This window comes from Manis javanica, chromosome 3 (genome assembly GCF_040802235.1).
Source record: "Manis javanica isolate MJ-LG chromosome 3, MJ_LKY, whole genome shotgun sequence".
Classification (NCBI taxonomy): domain Eukaryota; kingdom Metazoa; phylum Chordata; class Mammalia; order Pholidota; family Manidae; genus Manis; species Manis javanica.
Genome location: NC_133158.1, coordinates 43,458,524 through 43,466,806, shown reverse-complemented (window position 1 = coordinate 43,466,806; position 8,283 = coordinate 43,458,524).

Sequence of the window (8,283 nt, the reverse complement as noted above, 5' to 3'; positions counted from 1 at the left end):
TGCCTCTCTTGCACTTTCTTTGAAATAGGAAGCAGTTTCCCTGCAATGCCCATGCTGTGGTAAATGCAAGAACGCAGGGCATTGCGACTTGGCGGATCCAGGCCAGCCCTGTATTCTCAGGGCCTTAGGTGGCTGCTGCGCGGTACTCCCTGGAGTGGACGTCAGAAGAGGCCTCCCAGGCCTACCTTAGACCCACACCAGCTGGTCGCTTATGGGCCACTGTAGGAATAGCTGTTGACAATGGAGAAGAGCTGGGCTGCTTTCCCTGAGTGTGCTGAGCATAATTTTTATTCAGTTTTCAAGGTTTCATCAAGATCTATGCCGGTGTCTCTGAGCAGCTACGTCCATGATCACACAGACATCAGCCAGGACACAGCTTTGCTCCACCTCCGGGTCACTCTCTGCACCGGGTCCTTCTGAGGCACCGAGATGCGGTCATGCTGCTCTTTGCGGCTGGTGTTTCTTCTTTGAGTCCTGGGATCACTGAAAACCCAGAACTCTTCAGAATTGGAGCCTCCACCGGAATGCCCCTTAGTTCCCTGGCATGTGCTTTACACACTATAAACAAGGACTGATGCAGCAATGTCCCTGGGGAGTAAATATCATTAAATTAAAAGCCAGTGAACATCACTAGCAGGCATACGGTAACCAGGTCATGTAACTGGTGCCTGGGGCCATCGACAAATCAAAGGCAGGGCACAGGGGTGATGGTGATGGAGGTGGCGTGTGCCAGGACTCCTGGCCCAAGGGGTGCCCTGCAGGGAGTGTCGCCCCTTCCTCCCAGTGGGTGCCAGCCTGCTGGGCAGCACCATCCACTTAGCTACCAGTTCTGTCCAATTCCACGTGTCACAGACTCTTCCTGCCACAGGAATTTGGGCCCCCCCCCCATCCCCTACCAAGTGCCTGTCTGGGAGCTCTGCTGTCAGGGTATGGGATGGAGGTTGATGGCTCCTCCATACACTGCCCAGCTGGTGGCACTCTGCCAGTGGGATTGGTCTGCCTTACTGGGAAATCACTGCAAGAGTGTTCCTGCATCCCTTTTCCAGGAGTGAAGCAATGAGAAGGCAGTACCCAGCTTTAGACTCAGCCTGCAGTCTTCCAGGAAATCAGTCAGTTCAGAAGGGCAGGCACAGTCTCATCTGTGTGACTTTCCCTGCAGCACCCCTTGCCCCCAGCCTAGTAGGGGCTAAGCCTGGTGCTGGGATGTGGGAGCCCTGCCCCCTTGCACAGTGGCGCTTCCCGGGGCAGAGACGGGCGTCTCAGTGCCCTTGACAGACCAGGAGTCCCAGGATCCCCCAATTAAGATAGGGGCAACTGGACTTGGAGACCCCTGGATAAGTGGACACAGAGCCCAGACCCGTGAGAGCCAGGTGACCCAAAAAAGAGGGGTACCCACTATCAGGAGAGGGGGGCCAGGGAAAGAAACTGGAAGCATGTTGGGGAGGGGAGGGGTTGGGATTTGAAGAAGCCCCTTGGCCCTCTGCTGGGCTTAGGGTCATAGCTTGTGTGTACAGCTGCCTGAGAGGCGGCCTCTCCTCTGTCACCACTCCTCACCCCTGCCCAGGAAGCTCAGGTCCACAAAGCACACTTTTTTTCCTGTTCTGTTTGTTTGATGAAGTCCCAGTGCCCAGACCCCTGTCTGGCTATATTCAGTAAGTATTTGAACGATGTGAAAAATCAGTTGATTACTGGGACAGCAGACCTAAGGCTGGCTAAGAGCTGAGCAGATCAAAAACTCCTGACGGCCATTTATGATCACAGAACTTATCCAAACCTGGTTTGCACTGTAGTCATTTGAACATCCCTACAAAATATGTCTTACACACAGACACACACAAGCACACATGTGGGCGCGCACACATGCACACACTCATGTGCACACTCTTTTGCAAAACCCTAGCCACCCACTCCTTGGATCATGGATGGTGAGAAGCACAGGAAGGATGTGGGCACGAGGGAGAGAGATTCCTCACTAAGTACCTGTTCCCTCTTATCCCCACACCACCACCTCCAAACTCACTGGGGGAGAAAATAAATTTAAAATTATGTCTGCATAGGAAACCTCTCAAAACTGCAAAGGGAAAACAAGGTTTTTCCCCCTGTATATATTTTGAAATTGGCTCAGAGAGAAGTTTGAGAAAAATCCATCCCTCTGCTGCCCAGCTTTCACGCAGCTGAACGTTGCTCAGTCAGGATTACGAGAAGCTGAAGAAATAATGGAAATGTGCAGAAAACTCCATCCCAACCCACACCGCTGATCATTTTCCAAAATGGCATGCTTGCCAAATGGGCTTCTGGCTTCATCAGAGACTCAGATGGCTTTCTTGCTCACTGCTTAGAAGAGGAAGGTTAGCAGGAGGATGGAGCCAGGGCGTGAGTCTGGAGCGACATCCCCACTCCCCCCCCAACACCACCCTCTGGTCACCCCGTCACCCTGGGCAGCTGCCCTGTGCTGCCCACCGCCAGCTGTATGTGTGTATTTCACAGGCACACATGTTTAGGGCTTGTCGTTGTCCTGGCACTGTTCTAATTGCCTCATGTGTATGAGCTCTACAGGAACTGTGAGGCTGACATTGTTATTACACCCATTGTACAGATGAGGCTCCTGAGGCGGCAGCTAAGGGTGCTGGCAGATGGCAGGGCCAGATCCTGCCCAGGCCTCTGCTCCAGATCCCTCCACTGGCTCTACCAGCACATGGAGCTCTTTTGACCTAGAGGGAGACCAGGCTGGCTCTCAGTCCTCCAGAGCCCAAGGTGTCCAAGGGTGGCATGACTACCCTTCTGCTATTATAAATGCATTAGGAGATAGTCTCCAGAAGCTTCCGCACCAGGCCCATCTGTCCTTCAAGCTGGGGTTCTCTGCTCACATTTGCTTTATGGATAATTTCAATATTTATTTGGTCATAAAAGTTTGTCAAATAGCTAGTTCTCAGCCCCAGGGCACTATGACTTTAGAAACACCTGGTGTTTGAGGTGGAAAAACAGGAAGGTGGGGGAGCTATGTCTTCGTCTGGGGGAAAGAGAAGAGGAATTGGCAGAGCAGATAGATGGATCTGAAGCACTGAAAGAAAGAGGGCGGGAAAGAGAGAGAACTCCAAGAGTGGGAAATAAGCATCACCCAGGCCTGACAGGCTGAGGGCCAGCCGGCAGCCCAGGAGCCCTGCGCCCCACCCCAGAAGCTGGGCTCAGCTGGTCAAACGGGCAGGAACATGTCACCCACTCCCAGCACAAGTGTCCCTGGCCCAAGACAATGGCCAGGCAGGCCCTGCTTGGAGGCAGCACAGGTCCTCACACCAGCAGGAAACAAGGGCCCCAAGCCAGTCTTGCATCACTGCTCTGGGATGAACACCCTAGGGCAGCTGTGACAAAGCCCCACAGATTGAACAAACTGGCGTAAAAAAACAGCAGAAACGTACTGTCTCACAATTCTGGAAGCCAAAAGTCCAAGATCAAGGTCAGATCCTTGAAGGGTCTGAGGGAGCCCCTGCTCCGGGCCCGGCTCCTAGCTCGCGTGTGCTGGCCATCTTTGGCATCCCTTGGCTTGCTGCTGGATCACCCTGACCTCTGATCCCATCTGCATGTGGTGTCTCCCTGTGTATGTCTGTGTCCACATTTCCCGTTTTGTAAGGAAACCAGCCATGCTGGATTAGGGGCGCCCTACTCCAGGCTGCCCTCATCTTAACTAGTCAATGTGCAGCAACCCTATTTCCAAATAAGCTCACATTCTGAGGTCCTGGGGGTGAGGATTCAGCACAGGGACATGGCAGGGGGTGGGGGGTAACGCTCAGGGCAGGTCTGGGACATTTAGTCCTTTCTCACTTCATATCAGGAGTGAATGAGCGAGGGCCCCTTTTCCTCCCTCCTTAATGCATTTGTTAAGTAGCAAGAAGTTTAATTTCTCGGTAAGGAAGGAGGCCCTGTGCTCCTCACTGGGAACGGCACGCACACACTCGCTGAGGACAACCGCCACGGCCACGCCTGCCCACTCCGCTCCTTCCTGGGAGAAGGTGGAGTGACCGCCTGCCGCAGGCGGGGGCCTTTCAGGCCTCCAGGGGGGGTCTGGCTGTGGGTGTTTCTTTAAAAGCACAAGGTGGGAAGCTAAGAAAAGGGAAGGATCTGGTGGGAAGAGGGAGGGGCGGCTGCGGCCTCCCGCTGTGGAGGGACCTGGAGCCTCCCACACCGGCCCCTGTAAACCCCTGCGGGCCCAGGGCAACGTGAAGCTCCGTCTAGTCAAAGCACCAGAGTCCGAACACCTGCCCCTGGAGGGAGTGTGCCCTCCCAGATCTCCCTGGTGCCCTTGGCCGAAGGACTTTGCTTACATCATCCCCAGCTGCGTGACTTGGAAGAAAGTAATGCCTTCTATGGATATCAGAGTCTGACAGGTCACGAAAAGCACGTAGACATGAGAGGAAAGGACCCTGTGCGTGTAAATTAGGAAGGCTCAGATGTGCTTGACTGCCTGGGGCTGGGAGGGGCCCATCATGGGCTCTGAAATTGTTCATCAAGTCACAATTCTGGGACCACACTGCCAGCAGTTCTGACAAACCTGCTCCAGAGCAGAGGGCCAACGTCTCTCCTGCATGGGCAGAGCAGGCAGGGGTAACATGGCTGCAGAAAGAGCTTGCATCTGATTTGAAATCCGTCTAGAGCCACCAGGCCTCTGGGCTGCCTTCCCCCCACCGCCCCCCAACACAAGGTCCAGAAACACGAGCATCTTCCAGAGCGGACAGCTGGGCATCCAGAGAAGACTCTGATCAGATGTTTTATTAAACCTCCAGATTTTTCTCCTCCCATTTAGCCACACTGATGATTGAAGGCATATGATCCTCCCGGGCTTCAGTCTTAAAGCAAAAGTTTTCCCAATTTTCCATTTTGTACACATTGAAGCACAGAGTTCTGATTTCAGTCATGTTGGTATTAACAATTTTTAAATGACTCACAGAATAAATCGTGAGTTTTGTCAGTGTTCTTGGTCCTGGGGCTAGTGTGGGAGGAGGCATGGGGGTGATGAGCCAGGCGCCGAGCCTCCTCCAGACGGCACCGTACTGTTCCACGAGGCAGAGTCTGTGGCCCCAACTCACAGACAAGGAAACTGAGGTCCAGAGAGGCTGAGAAACCACCCAGTCACTCAGCTGGAAGCATGGTGCTGGGGTGGCTCTAAGGCTGGTTGGACCCGAGCCTGTGCCCTTCCTAGGACACCAAACTGCCGCGTACCACCCAGTGCTGAAGGCCTTTGCTCCTTCGGATCCTCATAAAATCTCAGTTAGCAAGTCAGCAGGGCCTCCAGAAACCAGAGCCCACCAGCCACATCTAACAAAGCAGGAATGGGACACAAACATATTTAGGGAATCTCGAGGACATGGAAGCGAATTCTTCCTGCAGGGGTGTGGACAGTAAGCAAGGGCAGGCATCCAAGTTTAAAACAAATATTAGTAAATGCAGTTTGGAGATTGAAGGCATTAAGGAAGCTGCCGCAAAGGTCAGGCCAGGTGACAAGGCAATCAGGACACCCCAAGGACCGTGACTGCTGCCACAGTGGGGTCAGCTCTGCCTGGGACAGGGGACAGAACTGTTTCCTGCAGCCAAGCATCCAGGGTTCAGCTGGAAGAACACAGACTGGAAGTGCGTCCAGGCACAGAACTTGGCCTTCCGGGTCTCCTTCCATATCCACGTGAGCTCAGTGGCCCTGGGGCCATGCAGGCCCTCCTCTGTCAGCAAGAATCAGGAGAGCAGGGCAACCACACTCACTGTCAACATAGCCTCCCCAAGACTTGCTGAAGCTCCCTCATAACTTCCCAGCCTTCCCTCCCCCACTCCTCCCCACCCCTGGGGGCACCTCTGGTCCAGCAGCGTCCACTCCTGGTCCTCGCCCTCAGCTCTGCAGCCACCCCTGTGGGGTCCACATGGCTCCACCCAGGGCCCCCATGCCTCCGCGGGAGCTCACAGCGCAGGGGCTCCAAGGCTCTGGATGTAGACAGGATTGTGGCCCCTGTGCAGTAAAAGAGGTCATATTGCTGAAATTCTGCACCAGGGCTTCAGGGAGGAAAGCGGTGAGGATGACCTTAAACCACCACATCACGTGGCTGCTCTCATTTGTTCTTCAGGAAGATCATCCCAAAAGCCTCCTTTTCCGGGTCATGAGGAGGTCCAGCCGGGCCACATTCTGCCACTTTGAGGCAGCAGCTTCGTCCCCAGGGCTACTTCAGGGACAGCAGAGCCATTGTGCTTGCCATGTATCAGCTTCCATGGGACAAACTAGAGAAAAGAGCGTGAAATGCTAGTGAAGGTATGTGTTCAAGTGGGAGAGGGGACCATGTCCCCTAGGACATCTGAAAAGTGGGCCGTGAAGGGAGCAACTCTGAATGTGTGTCTGGGGGGGAGATGCACACACTGCATAGACAGCTGTTCTTTGTATCTGTCCCAGAAACCGTAACTTTAGGAGAGAAATTGAGATCATTACTAGAAAAAGGCAGAAAATCCAAAATCAAATACTTGCTATGCTCTCTGCTAGCTATGTGTGACTCCAAACAAATCATTTAGCGTATTGAAGCGTACGTTTCCTCAGTATGGAAACTAGAAATCATAATTCTTGCTTCCCCACCTCGAAAAATTGCTGACATGATCCACTTATATTGTGAATTCAATATGGTTTTTTAAAATATAAAGGACTGTAAAAATGCAAGGTATTTCTTCTTGTCCTGCAGTAAAGAGAAAATTAGAGTAATGGGAGATAAGATACTCATATTCTGCTCCTAAGTTTTGTAAAGGTAAAGATGTTATATAGCTTATATAACCCCCTAAACTTTATTGTATACTGATCAACAAAAAAAATTTTTTTTTAAGATGTGATGTCTGAAATAAGCAAAATGTTTATTAAAACCGAATAAATACATCTTTGGAAAAAATAATCGAGTCTACTCATTTTCAGTGACTGTTGTGAGGAGCAAAGGACACTGTGAGGACAAAACCTTTGAACTCTGAAAAGAATTCACAGGTGAGCTGTTTCTGTTACCATCAGCGGTGTAAGCAGGGAGATGGCAACATGGCAGGTGCTGAGGCCGCCAGAAGGAGGTTAGTAACCCCACTGGAGGCTAGGACGAGGAAGGGGGACAGGATGAGCCATGACAGGGAGGAAGCTGGAAAAGAAGGACAGACCAGAGTGCAGAGGATCTCTAGGCAGGAGAAGGGCCCTTCCCACTACCCTCCCTCCAAAGACTGGACTCCCAGTAGCACCTGAATAGGGGACCTCCCCAGGCAGAGGGCAGCAGCATCAGGAGCCTCGGGCCCAGGAAGGGTCATGGATAAAAAGAAGCTCTGAGATGCCTGCCCCACCCCAGGGAACACCCTCAATCCATTAGCCTCAAATCCCTAAGGCTAGGTATTTGCCCACATCACTGCCCGTCTTTGCGACCAGAGCTGCCAGAACGTGTCATCATTCTTCCTATTGTTTCCAGTGGCCCCAGCTCAGCCAGCTGAATGCAACTACGTGTCACCTTTAGTTTGTGGAACAGCTGCCAGAGGAGGATAAGGAAGCAGGTGACACCCAAGAGGGTTGCAGGACCAGCTGACATGCCCCCAGGAGCTGAGGACATATTCCAGGGGGTTGGGGCAGATGGGCTGCTCCAGTTCCCTGAGGGGAGATTGCCTCTGCTCTATAGTCTTCCAGGAGGTTGTGCTGAACCTAGAGATCAAAATCTTCTTACTCCAAAGGCCAATGGATCATTAATTAATTAGCATAATAAAATTGGTATCTCCATAGGGCTCAGGCCGGGAGTTAAACAGAGCAACTGAGGCCTCTTAGGAGCAGGGTGAGGCAAGCACAGGCCTGAGGGGCTTCATTCCCAGGGACTGTGCTGGGAAGGCCCCCCAGGGACCGTGCAGTCCCAGCCAGCTCCATCCTGAGCAGGGTCGGGAAGCCTCACTCGCACAGGCTCAGGCGGCTCCCATGGATAGTGACCCGTACACACCGACGAGTGGGTGCTTGCCAGTCCCTGTTTGCAGAGGAAAGAAAATAAGCAGCTTAGTAGGAAATGTGGAATATTTCAACCCACGTTCCTTGGCCGGTTGCTTCTGGTAATTTGCTCAGTTGCCTAGAAATACCCCTTTTCTGTTGTTCCTTCAAAACAAAGAGCAGAAACATAAGAAAAATCCTTTCATTACCTGGTACCGTTCTTGACAGGCATTCGCAAATGTGAAGATAGAAGCCGCGTCTTGTAGCAGCAAACAAAGAGGGATTCATTGGCCCAAGGGGAGCAACGCACACAGCAGATGATCCAGTCCAGG